Genomic DNA, 17,752 nt, shown 5'->3' with positions numbered 1-17,752 from the left:
TAGCGCCAGTTTTGTGTAGTGCCACGTTGTGTGGCACCACATTCTGCAATTATCCTTAATTTATGAGCATTAGTGTAGTAAAGCAAAAGCACTAAAATTACTATAAATAATTACTCTTGTTTAGTTGAAATTATTTATCATACATTTAGCTGGTTGCTGGTTATTTATAATTACTTTTGTGCATTAAGTTAGTATCATTTACACTGCTTGACAGACAACATTCCCAGGTGGAGAATTCTTTAACAAAATAACGATAATTATCCTGGAAAAGCAGTGATTAACATTAAGTAACTTGCTTTATTGTTATCTTGCTGAAATTGTACAACTCGCAGTCAAATCAAACCATACAGCACGCCACAGCCAGTGTCCAGGTCCCATGGTCCCCTAATACCAGATATCCAAGGGTCCTGATGGAAGAAAAACTGCTCTTCCATAGCCATGCAGAATACGTCACCCAAAAAGGACACAAGCTGATAAAGGCGTTATACCCAATGTTCAACAATAGGGAACTGAACTTCAAAACCAAGCTCCGGCAGTACACGATGGTTGTATAGTTGTCCACACATCCCTCACCTATGGCTCCACGGCGTGGATTATGATTAGTGCCTCCCGGATGCAGAACCACCAGCGCCTGCAGAATAAGTGCTTCAGTGGAGCGTGCATGCCCCTCATCTGACAAGGGTACTTACCCTCCACTAGGAAACGGATGTGGACACTCTGGTGACTTCGATGCGAGAGAAGTCAAGGCGTCTCTATGCCAAAGTGGAAGCCCTATGCGAAATTTTCGCTGGCTTACAAAACACTGGCACCACGACTTCCCAGTACTGGCACCGCCACCCTGTTCCCCTCACCATCCTTTGGGACTCAGATTCCGGCCATAGCTAACGATAGCTCTGTTAAGGCCACTAATGAAGCGTCAGTGTTGACTTGACCATTCGATGGGCGTCGACCATCGTAAACCACCAATGTTGGTACCTACTGTCGTTAGTAGTTACGTATGTAACTCTTGCCTGCAGCTGTCGGAGGGTGGTATGGCACTTCTAGTCCCACCGCCAGACCTTGAACATGCAATCCAGTGATATCTTTAGAATGACATCAATGTAGAATGGAACAGTTCTACCATCCACGAAGACAGTAAGACCGTGATCCATGGATGACTTATTGAAACTTCCAGACAGAAAAAAATGAATGGACTCTTCACTAGTTGTCTACTCACCTGCAGACGGCCGTACGCCTCTGGGCCGAAATATCATGTCAGCATGTCGACGAGATCCGGCTGCACGCCCGAAAATTACTAGAAGAAGAAGTACGCCGCAAAAATTTCAGGTGATATTCACTTCTTTTCGGATACGGCGGCGCGAGTTTTATTTTTGGAGCGATTCTGCCTCCTTTTAGTTCTCTGTAGTTCGAGATGCTGTGGCCGACGCTAGGTCATCGGTACGTAATCGTCATGTCATCGGTGTGCAAGAGAAACATGTGCCTCGCAACGAACTTGCGAAGTCACACTAGCCGGCTTGTTCACCACACTTCGCGAAAGCTCGGCTCCCTGCAGTGCCCACCGGAAAACAATGTATCATTCAAAAGATACCGACTGAAGGTCTTAACTTTGTTGTGTGCTATCGAGAGCTTGCCGCGCTTATACCTGCAGTCAAGGATTATTAAACTCACCCTAAATAATTACCGGTTCCCCGTCGAACACGGTTGGTGGCACTCGTAACGTTACAGGCTAGAACACTAGCAGTATTGGACACTGAAAGATCCTGAAGAAGATCCGAGCAGAGGGCTCGAATCATCGATTATTTTAGGAGAAATATGACGCGGTTTGACAACCCAGAAGATTTTAACTTTAGTGATAACAGCCATGAAAGCCTGCAGAACAACATAAATTTTATAGTTGGGGGACGAATGCCACCCAGCTCTACATGTAGAAAAATGTAACCTAATGCAGGTGAATAGGTAAAACAAATCGTTGATGTTCAAAGCATTAGTAGTTTCCTGATTGATACAATTACGATGTTTAAATATCCGGATGTAACGTTGCCTGAGAGGTGAAATCGAACAAGCATGTCTAGTTCATCTGTAGAGGAGACCACATATAGGAAGCTTGTGCGACCTGTTCTTGAGTACTGCCCTAGTGTATGGAATCCGAACTAGGTCACATTAAAGGAAGACATCGAAGCAATTCAGAGTGAGGCTGCCAGATTTGTTATTGATAGCTTCAAATAACACGTAAGTGTTACGGAGATGGTTCTGGAACTCAAATGGGAATCCCCGGAGGGAAGGCAGCGTTCTTTTCGGGAAACACTACTGAGAAAATATAGAAAACCTTCATTTGAAGCTGACTGATAACGATTCTGTTGCCTCCAACAAACAATGCGTGTAAGGACACCGGAGGTAAGACATGAGAAATTGGGGATCACACGCAGGCACGTAGATAGTCGTTTTTCCCTCGTTCTGTTTGCGAGTGGAACAGGAAAGGAACTGACTAGTGGTGGTACAGGGTACACTCGCAGTAAGGCAGATTGCGGAGTATCGATGCACGTTAGGTGCTGAATGTTACGTATGTTTCTGACTTGCCATAGCGTAATGACACCATTATGTTTAATTTTCAGGCCACCCTAATCTGTGAAACCACAAACACCTAATCATCAGTTGTGGACTGTATATAACTTTCCACTTTATAGTTTAATCTAATAGCCAATTGCACGTTACTTAGCACGTTTCGTGTGTTGAATAATTTCCTTACATGAAATAGGTGAAAATCCCGCATTGACGAATCTTTCACATACAACAACGGCCAAAAATTGTGACAATCCTCTACGTTTGGCTCAGCAGTGCTGGCTCCTGTGGAAGGACATGTGAAATGCTCTGGAGAAAGACATACAACGGGCTACGTTTTATTGGTAGACCACTCAGTAGATTCAAAATATCAACTAAACAGACTGAATACACAACCTTTGCCCGTCCTCTTCTACAAGACTGCTATGAGGTATTGGATCCTTACCAGATAGGACTGATAGAGTACATCGAAAGAAAATCAGGTCAGCACGTTTTATATTATTGCGATTGCCTGTCCACTTGCTGTGGTCTAAGTCCAGTGTTCAGTTGTAGTTACCTAGCACACTGCAACGTGACTGCGTCCCATACACTGACACACACATTTTTATGTCTACTTCGGAACTGTAATTCTGCCCTGCAGAACTCACTCGTAATGTGTAGGCTGCTGTAGCAGATGGATTCGTACATTGTTTGTAAACGCATTAAAAACCTTATAGAAGCAGAGGGGCCTGGATCGACAACGGTGTTAATGATACATTAAATACTAAGTATGGTAGTAAGAGCGAACAGAACTACCAGATATTTAACAGACGTCATCAAAGTGGAAGAACACACACCGTCTGTAACGTCATATGATTGTAATTTAGTACCGGAGGTATTCGCAACCTTAGTAAGTTGTTTATAATGCAATAAATACCAGATTCACAGTAATTAACTGGTAAGAAGTGCTGCTGTGGGCTAAAGCTTCTCTACCTCAACTAGTTTCCGAGTGAACATTGTCAAGGGACTGCTTGCACTGCATATTTGGAGATACGGACCTCTCAAACCGCCATTACGTACAGCGGCACATGAGGCTACACGAATGTAATGGGAGAAATAATGCAGAAACTGTATAGCAATTGACTTAAGGAGCGTAGTGCTGTCAGAAAAATCAAGATTTTTCCTCTTTTTATATGGTCAGCATCGGCAGTGGGCTAATGATGTTTGGGGTTGTTTTTCACTACTCAACACCAAAATTCAGTACTCTACTGCAGAAACCTAAGACGTTAGATACTAAATTGTACTACCAAATAATATGAGAATTATAGATTTTCTATGCACGAGATGCTAAGTGTCAACGGAGGTACTTTGTCTCCAAACCACTTCATGTTGGTGTTTAATACGTGGAGATACTCTTTCACAGGGTTATAAAGACACCATCCATCTGCCTTTTTATATCATACAGAGTAATATTCTTAAGGCATTTGGGCCTGTACTACATAGTTGAATACCATCCATAAACAAATGCCTTGCAATTGGGATATTCTAAGCATAAATATGCGGTGTAAAGTTGTTAAGACATACAGTTTAGTTCTTCTATAGTTCAGTATTATCTGTAACTGTGTGCCTTGCAATATCAGTTATCCCAAATACATATGAGTCACACTGTACGGATATTGAGATAAAATATTACCCGAGATACTGGTTCAAGCAAAATTGAAAGAGCTCATTTATACATAACAGGTCATACTATAATAAACTGACATCAGTAGTAGGACGACTAAGGACAGCACTTCATTTGATATATAGAACAGAAAGTACACGATTCTGCTACCACACTGTCTACACATAAACCCACCATATGATGTTAGTTATATTTCGCTCCTTGTGCAAAACTAACATAGCTACTCTACGAATTTATGCTGCCTAAACCCAAGTGACAAAATCCTTTACAATTCTCACTGTAGTAATGTTTTGCTGATTTATACGTACAACAGATAAACTTAGAAAAAAACAGTATACAGAAGAAGTAATCAAAATAAATATGCTTTGGTGCTTTAATGGAAACACTATATATATGGGGGTAGTGTTATATGTGTTTTTTACTCAAAATCTGGAAACAAATGTGTATTGTGATCAGAATATCAAGTCTGTCTTCATGCTGAATTGGCTTTTCCTCCAATGTATCTTAATGCTGTTGGGCTGAGGGAGAAGGAATTAATGAAAACTATGAAAATGCATAAATATGCACAGGAAAGAACAAAAAAACTGAGAGACATAGAATGGTTAATAGTTACATTCGACTGTGTAGGCCAGTTGTTTCCCTGTCTGGATGGGACAGGTCTCTGAAGAGGCTTCATGGTAATCAGCCTTCTATGTTGATGTTCAGAGCACAAGTGACAGGTCAGTTTGATGGCTGGCGAGCTTGGACACTGTGGATTTCAGGTTGTCAGTGACACTAAAATTGGTACAATATTGAGGACTGGCAAAATTGCAAGCTATGCCTGAATCTCTAGGTCATATATCATGTGTTGCCATCTTGAACTTTCATGTTGTTGCTGACATCCTGGATTACCATCTTGGATTGTGATTTCACAACAGTGTTATGATTTGCCATTTTGGATTTTTAGCTTAATGACCACTTTAATTGTTTCAGGTTCCATCTTGGATTCTATACTTAAGACAGGCGAACTGTTTCAACCTTTATCACAGGGAAAATCGATGTAGAATGTGGGATATCGGCAACTGATCAGGAGGGCGAAGAACATACTCGACAGTACCTGGATGAAAGTGTGAGCATCTGTACCACAAAACTTATGGCTTTCACATTTCGTTTCATGACCATGCATATACCTCTTGATAATAGCCAGTGCTCTACATAATAGCCGCGCGGGATTAGCCGAGCGGTCAGGGGCGCTGCAGTTATGGACTATGCGGCAGGTTTCGGGGGAGGTTCGAGACCTCCCTCGGGCGTGGGTGTGTGTGTTTGTCCTTAGGATAATTTAGGTTAATTAGTGTGTAAGCTTAGGGACTGATAACCTTATCAGTTGAGTCCCATAAGATTTCACACATATTACTTTCTCTACATAAAAGTACACAACGATATTACAGTTTTGGAGAGGCAATAGATTTTCAAAACGTTATACGAAAATTCGCTGTATTATGCACTTTATTGTGTACAACGATTTCATTCTGGGTGGTTGGAGTCACTTCTACTGCCAGTGTTTTTCTACCAATCCAATGTTCAGACCCACTGATTTAATGATAATTATGTCATTAGTCTTCCAAGGAATTCAATTTAAGTTCCCCACTCATCTGTGTTACTTTTTTTGAATGGAGATGTATCGACAAGAATGTTATACTTCTCTCCAGTTTGTCTGTACTATTTTGTCAAAAAAAGTGTCTTCATTCGACTAAAACCAGATATCAAATCATTCGTACATTATAGTGACCTACATGCTAGGGGCGAATATCTTATGGTGCAAACTGTTTCATCTTGTTCAGGTTATAATGCTGTTGTACTGTGGAGCCGACATGACATTTAGCTATTTTGGAGAAAAATTGTAACAAATTTCCCCTGCAGTTTGGTGTTACCAGATAACAAATAATATTCTCAGTTAAATGTAAGGACATTATGCTATTGTAACCAAGTAACAAATTACTGCATGTATCATCATATTACCACAAATTTTGCACATCACCATAGATTTCAGTGACTCCATGCTAGCTAAACTTCTGACTTAAACAGTTGGTTGGAACAATTTTTTTTAAGCTTCTGTGCAGCTGTTGGGTGGAATGTAACGTTTGCTTGACAGTGACATTTCGCATGTAAAAATACAGTGAGGGTTAGAGACTAATAAATACAAACAACGCCACATTTCCTCCGTAAGTAGATGTTATGTGGCAGACAGTAGCAGTATGTGCACAAAACTTACGTAGGTTGCTTGTCATCATACATAAAGGTGATTGCAATAGAGAGTACCCATATGTGTACAAAAACCAAACAAGCTGCTTGTCATAATGTGCAGTTGTGATTTCAGATCACTGACTATAACTATCAAAATTCGATCATGCAGCCAAAATTAAATTGTTTCGTTTGTTAGTTATCACAAGACATAAGATTTTGAGGACAAACAACACTTGAAACTTCTGTCACACATAGAGTCTACAGTTTTGCAACATAGCTTCTGTGTCTGCCATTGATAGCGGTTTTTTGTGTTGAAATACTTTGTGGTCTGTGTCTGGCACAATCGCTGCGCAGTCAGAAGGCAGTAGTGATCTCATTTAGGGTGTTATGCTTGCCTCGCAGGGTCAACATATTTTAGTGCAGCTAGCCACATAATTATTTAGTTATCTGTGTAGGATGGGTTAGTGTTCAAGGCAGCCGAAAGAGGTTCACTTAGGTAGGTAAGTCAAGGGATGTAATGTCACGAGATGAAGATAAACGTCGAATCCTTTGGTCAGATTCGGGAGGTACACTGTCAACGATAGGAGAAACTTCCTGTGTTTAATAAAACACAGCGAATTACACATAAGAATTCCACTCATATGCAGTACCGGTAACTAGTTTGCCTCAGTACAGCATTAAAAAAAGCCTACCAAGACATATTTCTGGGCATGTTCATTGTCTCCCATGTTAGCTGCCATCGAGATAGCGCCGTTGTTCTTTTCTTTTTTTCTGCATTGTGTGATACGTTTTCTGTGTGCCTTCGCCAACTGCCACAACCTCTCTGACAGCGTGATAGCGCTGTAGCTGTACTGGAATGAATAGCTGACCCGGGGCCAACGTTCCGGACGCTCTCACTGTCCACTCGTCCAGCCATCCCCCTTCCCTCCCCCCCCCCCCCCCCCACCCCCACAAGGCTGTACCAGTCACTGCGCAGCTTTTTTACTCGGCCGTCCTTTGTTTGGAAACATCGTCAGTTGAGCGCCACAGGAAGAAGTGACATACTTCCGCTGCGACCTGTGCCATCTCTCTCTTCACAAAAAAGTAAAAAAAAATGGAGACACAGTAGACAATAGCCACTGCCTAGCTAAAATGTTCTCACCGAAGTTCTTGTCGTTCATCCTGATTTTACAGTCCTCTGAGCTCCGTATAACGTCCTGCACGAGAAATTTCTAGGTTTTCCTTTGTATACATTACGAAGCAGGCGCTCTACTTAAATTTCTATCATCATTAACCTCATTTCTTGGAGGCTGTCCCCAACCTTGGGGGTCAAAATTACGCAGGCAGAGGGAAACATCCTAAACTACATGCTGATCTACGAAGATACGCAAACATTTTAATACGTTGTTCTACAAGTAAAACTAAAGAAAAAAGTTCTTATAAACATAAGCCCGCAAATGTTTCCTAACACTGAGACGAGTTAGTTTTCTGTATTGTTCAGTTTATGAGGACAAAGTCAATTCACATGAGGCATTACTTGGTCACATTACGAATGCAATAGACGAAATAAAAAACAACCCTATGAAACTGAAACAGGCAACAAAATTTGTTCGCACACGTACAGCTAAATGCATTGAACTCGTTGGAGACATTTTTGAGCATTTACTGTGAATGTATTGGGAATTTGTATGTACACTGGACAACTTTCTTAACATTGAGCTTTGTCTTTTCCAGTTTAACCTGAATGGAAGTGTGCTTTCGTCTTTATAAGAACAGATTGTCTGACACATTCATACAGTTTCAGTTAACGTTATTACCATAATTTTTCCTAAATTAAATTATGTACAACTTCTACAGAAACCTTGTGCACTTGTCTGTAATTTAAGAAACAAACTGAGCCAAGTAATTAATAATTTAAAAAATTTACTAAATTACATCTTTGCTTCTCTGGATGTTCTGGAAAACTATTGCATATACACGTCTGGGACATGTTTTACAAAGATTCACCAGATCAATAACAACAAAATAAGTGGAAATCATGCTTTACTTTAACCTTGTACACTTTTGCGATAGCTTCATATTAGCAACGTTGCAGAATTTTAGGCAAAATCTTTTATTAGTCGCAACTCCGTATCTAAACATTTAGAGACCTATGTTTATATGAACTTTTTTTTTAGTTTTACTTGTAGGATAACACATTAAAATATTTACGTATCTTCGTAACTCACCCTGTGTACGGAGGAAAGGAGTCAATGGTGAGAAATCAGTATCTCGGGTAGTACATCTTGTATGAACAGCGCGTGTGAAACACGAAGATTTAGTGTGTGAAGTGGTGATATGGCAACAGCTTCACCTTTACCATGACAGGGTGTATACGTGGTCAAGGAAAAACAATTCCCGAATTTTTCCAGGATTTCCCGGTTAAAAATACACTTTCTCCCTGGTGAAAATACACTTTTTCAGCGATATGAGACAGTGCACTCTTCCTCGGTACTGTAAAACACATCAATCCTTTGAATGTGTATAGTTTTATATACCAATGTAGAATTTCCCGGAACTTTTGAAAACGAAACTCAGGGGGGAAAAACACGTTTTGAAAAAGCTTTGCTGTGTAGCAACATGTACGCTGCATATTTTCGTATTATGAAGGTATAAATTTGAATTCCACCAAGCAGCGCATGTCACTTTCTGAAGCATTGAAATCGAGATTGCGATGCGCATTTGTAAACCAGTCATGTCACGTGATATCGCCAGCTGATGACAGCATAGGACACGTGATGTAGTCAGCCAATAGCAAGATCACTCTTAAGTAGAGCGAACATACAAATAAGAAAAGTTAATGGTTTAAATTAAGATACATGGCATTCTTATATAATATTGGTCTAGAAAATTAATAAGCTGGAAGAGAAGCTAAGCTTGCACATACAATGTTGAACTTTTTTGCGCGTGTTACAGTTTAAGATACATCACACAAATGTGGTAGTAAAATTTTTAATAACGACGTAAATGTCTGGTCTTCTGGGCTCGAGATTTGAGCTTCTGGGCTCGAAATTCATTTAAATGGTCGTCCTCAGAGAGTTGATTTTTAAATGAGAGTCAAACGATTTGTGATTTAAGAAATTCATCGCACATTCTAGCACATAGTTAATCTTGCGTTAAAGGAAATCTACTTTGAATGTAACGCTTTTCAAACCACCATTCGCAATATTTTCCCGCGACCCGTAAGAAACAGGTTCGTTTTAGCTGTTGCAGGAGAGCGCCAGATAACAGGCGTCACCGCACTTGCGCAGCTACGATGACGCAGGAAGCCCATTATGTACGTATGTGTAAATCATTAAAAGATTTTACAATGTGTCATAAAAGAAACAAGGCATCAGAGGAGACTACAGGAGCGTCGGAATTTCGTGAACCACATTAAAATGCATATTTCGGCTTAAAATGCACATTCGTTTGTAAATTTTCCTGGAGTACCACTACTGTATTATCTCATGTTTGGTTCTTTATTATGCCATAATGCCATATGTGAACTTGAAATGCAGCGAACAGTTGAAACCAGCCAATAGTATGAAATTAAACACTTCGTTTTAAATAAATTTACTGCCTCAGCAGAAAAGATCAATAAAAGCCAAATCTCTTTAGCAAACCGGCAAAAATAACTTCATTGTTCTGTAAGGCGAGTAATGCTTGACTCTCAGAAAGGTGGAAATAAAATCTGAAACTAATAACTTATTTTAGCCTTCCGTGATTATGCGAACGTATTTGATACCTCCCGGTCACAAAAATCCGTTTTGTTATCATATAACGCGAGAGCAGTTAACGAAGAGGAAACAACAAAATCACTGAACGTAAACACAGGTCACGTGGAGACGATCCACCTCCCCACCTCAACTCAGACTGCTCTGTGCATCAGCACCAGATTTACTATATTTCCGAATCCGGGAAATACTAAGTAGTGGCGCCCAGCCACACTTCTGTAATCAGAAGCGGGAGAAGGTACTACTCATACGCGACTCAACTGCGTATGCACAAGAGCCCGGCCTCAACTGCTCAAACGAATCTAATTTAAAAAGTTTTCACGTCGCGCTCATCGGAGGCAGTTTGTTGTTATAAAGCATTGCATAGCCTTCCTAAAGCCTTGAACACACTTTGCTGCTGGCAGACGCTTGTATGTGCACTGTTTTGTTGTTGTATACGGCGCAATTCCTTTGCAACTTATGTTTTATTTTCGATTTTTTTTTCTCTCGTTCATGTTTTGTTGCTGCAGTATTATTCTGCTGTTATGGGATACATTAATATCCTTTGTTAGATTATTGGTTCTTACCAGTCAAAATCACAAAAATTTAACTGAAAACTAAAACAACGGAAAATTCCCGATATTCTAAACAATACCCGGTTTTTTTCCGGTTTTCTCCCGGATGCAAAAATTTCCGGGTTTACCCGGATCCCCGGTTGTCCTGGGTCGTATACACCCTGCATGAACAACGTGTGGAAGTAATGCTGCCACAATCCACTTCTTTCAAAGGATTGTCTAGCACAGTAGTGCAGTACTGAAATACCTACAGTTCGTATTGGTCACGAATGAGGCCTCTTTCGTTGATGATAATGTGCTCAGTTGCCTTGTGCAGAAGACACGTACGTCACGCTCGTCTTATATCGTTTCTAACAAGCCTCTGTCACATTGTTGACTACAGTTGTACAAGATGAAACAGTACCACCATAATTGCGTAATTGTTTCCACGATTTTGGAATGGCGCACGTTACCATATGTTCAATCGAGACGTGGTGATGCATTTGTTGAAGTGGCTGGCGTTGTTTGCTGGAGGATGACATGTTTCCAACACGACGGCACATGATGCCATTTGGATATTAATTTTCATGTGTACCTTTACAACAATTGCCCAACTGGTGAGCTGGAGAAGTGTTGTGCCATGACAAGCTCGTTCGCCATACGTCAGTCTTATGGACCCTTTCCTTTGGGATTACTTGTGGTCGTTCATGAACAAAACACTCAATTGATACCGAAGAGGACCTGGGTGATAGGCTTGCACCCATCTGTCAGCTTGTAGTACAGACAAAAGTGTCCTGTGCGGGAGTGTACAAATGACTTACGCGGCGTTGTAATGCGTGCATTGACACTGTCAGTCTATAGCATATGTCATTACTTTTATATGTAAGTAATTTGTGTCAATAAAATAACAAAGAAAATATTTTCGAATATTACACTCGTGCTACAAAGTACTTCGCTCTGTTATCAGTATGTATTTCAATTTAAAGTCTAAAGATGAATTCTTATTCTAGGTCTGCATAAAGCTATCCCAGTTGCTCATATGGACTATTCTTCCCTATTGATGTCCGCGTACAGACTTAATTCTTCTTTCTCCTAGAAAAAGGGTCGTGTTTCAGAAATACTGATTTTTTCCAAAAAAGATTTGTCAATCTGGGAGTAATATGGAGCTTTATGAGTGATTTGGACAATATCCAGCAGACCGTTAAATGAATATATAGATGAAGTCAGAAAGAATCTGGTGTATATACGACCATGGAACAGAGACTGAATGGGATAGAATACTGTCTACAGCACACTGCGGATGAACTTCGAATCTCATCTTTGAGCACGTTAGACCGAATTCGACACACGATCGCAAACAATCGAGATTGTTCTCTGTACTGTTTACAAAAGGAAAATTTGGGTAGGCAAATCATGTGCTATATATTTTACAATAACATCCAAGTAATTTGTTAAATATTAAGCAATAGTCAAAGTAAAATTAACTGCTGTACTTGCTCTAAACTGAAACTAAATATTATAACAAGTCAAACTACATAATTACAGGAGATGTTTTATTCTGTCTTTTTAGCTACAAGAAAAGCGTGTTTTAGACACCAAACTCGTTTCGTTTCACTGAAATAAAACATCATCAGTCGTCTATAAGGAGAGATATTTACAAAATTGTTTTCTTTCCAGATCTAAAGCAGTCTATGAAAAATAATATTATTTTACTTACTGTATTTCAAGCTTGGATTTCTCACAGATCAGGAATCGCTGTATACTTGCATATGTTTTAAATGTTGTTACTTTTGACACTGTTGATTTTTGATTAATCCGAAACTGCTTTGCAGGGCTATGCATTTCTCGATGTGAAACGCGCCGCAATACATCATCAGTACTGTTTGTTCTTATCTTTTGGGCTACAAATGCCTCGAATGTTTTGTGTAGTGTTACCAACGTCACCGCTAGCTTCTTTGTTTTTGCTCTATGTATGTATTCTTTCTTTGCTATTTGTGCTATGCTAGTTGTTATTACGTATTTATTTAATGTGTCGTCATGGAGTTGAAAGTTTAACTACCGAATGTGTGATGTGGTTCGTGTGCGGTAGGGATAGATAATTGAACAGAAAATGCAAATTAGTGAAATGTAGAGTTTGTTGAAAGAAAAGCGGCGAGGAGCGTGAGGTGAAATAAACGGTGGAGAGATTGAATGAGAGAGAAATTGGGAGATTGGTTAGGGAGACTAAAAGCAACAACATTTTTTGCGCACTGTTTTCGATTTAGAAATAAATCGTATTTGCAAACATCTCCAACTGCAGACCACAGATAATATTTTATTTCAATAGAACGAAACGTTTTTGGTGGCAAAAGCACGCAGGTTCTGTTGTAGTGATAACGGAAATAAAATACCTTCAACAACTGTAAAGCAACTGATGACAGTTTGCCCACACAAATGAAGAATGCAAAACACATGACACTGATATACTGAAATTTCTTTTAAGACAATACAACGATTTAAAAATTGAAGATTCAGTTAATAATACTTAAAATGCGAAACTTAGAGAGTAACACCTTGTTAATAATGAGAATATGACTTTCATGACAAAAAAGATACGAACATTGTGAGGTAGTGCAACAGCTTAATTACAAACTCTATAATGCATATCGGTAAGGGCACGTGTAACAATCCACCAGAAGAATATTAAAATTAGTTACTACTATTTGTCTGCATCGCAACTGGCGACTATAGTCACACAATGGAACTGATATAATCAAAGGAGGATCTCTACAGCATTCTGTGGCTACATCGCAGACGCAATGAAATCCACAGTGTAAGATCAGTCGGTGTTGCTCGCACCTGCGCAGTCACTTCCTGTGTGGATGCACCAGGCAGGTGGCTGCTGACCAGTCATCTCCAGCCGAAGTGTGCTAAAGGGACTGGCCCGTGAACACCAGGGAAACCCTGAAAAAATTGTCAGCTTTCTAAACAGCGTAACTCAAGGAATAAGATTTGTTAGCAAATACAATGCTTACCATCTTTTAAGACATCTTTTGGAAACATTTTTATGTAAGAACCACAGCTTCAGATCACATACATTTTTTAAATTCTATTTTTTGTTGCAAGTGAAATAAACCATGCTAATTATTTATGTACATCTACAAAGTAGATGGTTATTGTTTTCCTGTGAGGTCTTTACGCTATTCTCTTTAAAGCAGGTCATTAAAAATATGGTGCAGTCATAAATTGCACTGAAAAAAAATTTCAGGTATGATTATAAAAATGTTTTGGAAACATATTCATGGTTTTCCTTCAAGAAAGAATTTCATTTTCAAAGTTAAGTCAGAAGAGTACGCTACTTTTTAGTTAAGCATGTTTTAAGACAGTATAAAAAATTTCAACTCTCTATGCTTAATAATTTTTCGCCAAAGGGTACCAGAACATGAAGTGATTTAACTTCCAGGAAATTCAACTTAAAACCTGTTTTTCCTATTCAACTTGTATGGCACAAATGCATCCCAGGTCCATATTCCATCTTGTTTCCTGTGTTTTTCTTCTTGCATTATTTTTTTCACGCTTCTTCTGCTTATTCTTGCTTATTTGGTGGCTTCCAACACTAATTGTTCTGCTTCGAAGACTCTCCTTCAGTCAATGGCTATTAGAGATCTACGCATATTTAGTGCATCAGACACTCCCATCAGTTCCATACCGTTAATCCTTGACATTGCACTGTCATTGAAAGATAGAACACCATCTAGCACACCTATTTTCAAGGTATTTATTCCTAGTAGAACAGTGTTTGGTATCCTTTCCCATGTACAACTGTTGAAACTTTCATTTGGCTTTTGAGTCCGGCCATGTAAACTTTTCTCTAATAATTTTGTGCCACTAAAATCCCCATTTAAAGGTTTTATAACTTCCATTATATCTAATGGCTAAGAATGCACATGGGTGTAGGTCTCACCTTGAGTAGCGGCCCTCCGGTAGCCACACCATGAATGACTGCCGCGAGGGCAGAGTGTATGACATGGGTTATAATCTGTAGACGATTTGTGAAAGATGGTAGCCCATATTGTGTTTTTCATTCAGTCAAGGTCATTTTTATTCTCTCTTATGGCTTGTCCATAATAATACTGCTACCTGCCTATTTCTCCGTCTGCAGGCCAACAACGCCCACTAATGCACTTACCATCATATCATTTCTTTCCTTCAAATTCTGCTTCAGGTTCCACAATCTTATAGCTAACCTTTTCTGTACATGTCCAACATTGGATTTTTTTCGATTTTTGTGTCAGTGCAAAGTTTGGATTCAGAAACTTTTTGGTACCCCTTTGAGTCTCCATCTCCAAGGTAAGATGTATACATCACACCATATTTCTCCACTGACCTGTGAAAACATCTTCACACCTTCAGATTCCATCCCTCCACTATCGTAACTAAAATTAATGAAATATTTATGGTTTTCAGTTCTACCTGTACAGCCATGACAGTACTCAGTAATATATTCCACATCAATGACTTCACCAATGTCCAAGGAGGCAGTGTCACTACACCATTTGTTCAAATATGTGTGTGCATTCCTAAGGGACCAAACTGCTGAGGTCATCGGTCCCTAGACTTAAACCCTACGTAAACTAACTTGAAATGACTTATGCTAAGAGCCACACACACACGTATGCCCGAGGGAGTACTCTAACATTCGGGTGGAGGGGCCGCACAATCCGTGGCATGGCCCCTCAACCGAGCGGCCACTCAGTGCGGCTACACAATTTAGGGAACTATGGCGTCTTCGCTGCCAGGATGCAACAAAGGCTGCAGACAACCATGTTTGCTGTCATTCATGTCTACACTTCCCTGAACACCATTTTTCATACTATCGTTTGCTGTTGTTGTTGTTGTTGTTGTGGTCCTCAGTCCTGAGACTGGTTTGATGCAGCTCTCCATGCTACTCTATCCTGTGCAAGCTTCTTCATCTCCCAGGACCTACTGCAACCTACATCCTTCTGAATTTGCTTAGTGTATTCATCTCTTGGTCTCCCTCTACGATTTTTACCCTCCACGCTGCCCTCCAATACTAAATTGGTTATCCCTTGATGCCTCAGAACATGTCCTACCAACCGATCCCTTCTTCTGGTCAAGTTGTGCCACAAACTTCTCTTCTCCCCAATCCTATTCAATACTTCCTCATTAGTTATGTGATCTACCCATCTAATCTTCAACATTCTTCTGTAGCACCACATTTCGAAAGCTTCTATTCTCTTCTTGTCTAAACTATTTATCGTCCATGTTTCACTTCCATACATGGCTACACTCCATACAAATACTTTCAGAAACGATTTCCTGACACTTAAATCTATACTCGATGTTAACAAATTTCACTTTCTCAGAAACGCTTTCCTTGCCATTGCCAGTCTACATTTTATATCCTCTCTACTTCGACCATCATCGGTTATTTTGCTCCCCAAATAGCAAAACTCCTTTACTACTTTAAGTGCCTCATTTCCTAATCTAATTCCCTCAGCCTCACCCGTCTTAATTCGGCTACATTCCATTATCCTCGTTTTGATTTTGTTGATGTTCATCTTATATACTCCTCTCAAGACACTGTCCATTCCATTCAACTACTCTTCCAAGTCCTTTGCTGTCTCTGACAGAATTACGACGTCATCGGCGAACCTCAAAGTTTTTATTTCTTCTCCATGGATTTTAATACCTATTCCGAATTTTCCTTTTGTTTCCTTTACTGCTTGCTCAATATACAGATAGAATAACATCGGGGAGAGTCTACAACCCTGTCTTACTCCCTTCCCAACCACTGCTTCCCTTTCATGTCCCTCGACTATAATAACTGCCGTCTGGTTTCTGTACAAATTGTAAATAGCCTTTCGCTCCCTGTATTTTACCCCTGCCACCTTTAGAATTTGAAAGAGAGTATTCCAGTCAACATTGTCAAAAGCTTTCTCTAAGTCTATAAATGCTAGAAACGTAGGTTTGCCTTTCCTTAATCTTTCTTCTAAGATAAGTCGTATGGTCAGTATTGCCTTACGTGTTCCAGTATTTCTACGGAATCCAAACTGATCTTCCCCAAGGTCGGCTTCTACTAGTTTTTCCATTCGTCTATAAAGAATTCGTGTTCGTATTTTGCAGCTGTGGCTTATTAAACTGATTGTTCGGTAATTTTCACATGTCAACACCCGCTTTCTTTGGGATTGGAATTATTATATTCTTCTTGAAGTCTGAGGGTTTTTCGCCTGTTTTATACATCTTGCCCACCAAATGGTAGAGTTTTGTCAGGACTGGCTCTCCCACGGCCGTCAGTAGTTCCAATGGAATGTTGTCTACTCCGGGGGCCTTGTTTCAACTCAGGTCTTTCAGTGCTCTGTGAAACTCTTCACGCAGTATCGTATCTCCAATTTCATCTTCATCTACATCCTCTTCCATTTCCATAATATTGTCCTCAAGTACATCGCCCTTGTATAGGGCCTCTATATACTCCTTCCACCTTTCAGCCTTCCCTTCTTTGCTTAGAACTGGGTTTCCATCTGAGCTCTTGATGTTCATACAAGTGGTTCTCCTATCTACAAAGGTCTCTTTAATTTTCCTGTAGGCAGTATCTATCTGACCCCTAGTGAGCTAAGCCTCTACATCCTTACATTTGTCCTCTAGCCATCCTTGCTTAGCCATTTTGCACTTTCTGTCGATCTCATTTTTGAGACGTTTGTATTCCTTTTGCCTGCTTCATTTATTGCATTTTTATATTTTCTCCTTTCATCAATTAAATTCAATATTTCTTCTGTTACCCAAGGATTTCTGCTAGCCTCGTCTTTTTACCTACTTGATCCTCTGCTGCCTTCACTACTTCATCCCTCAAAGCTACCCATTCTTCTTCTACTGTATTTCTTTCCCCCATTTCTGTCAATTGATCCCTTATGCTCTCCCTGAAACTCTGTACAACCTCTGGTTCTTTCAGTTTATCCAGGTCCCATCTTCTTAAATTCCCACCTTTTTGCAGTTTCTTCAGTTTTAATCTACAGGTCATAACCAATAGATTGTGGTCAGAG

Source organism: Schistocerca serialis, chromosome 6 (genome assembly GCF_023864345.2).
Source record: "Schistocerca serialis cubense isolate TAMUIC-IGC-003099 chromosome 6, iqSchSeri2.2, whole genome shotgun sequence".
NCBI lineage: Eukaryota > Metazoa > Arthropoda > Insecta > Orthoptera > Acrididae > Schistocerca > Schistocerca serialis.
The sequence above is the reverse complement of the archived record's forward strand: the minus strand, read 5'-3'. Positions refer to the sequence as shown.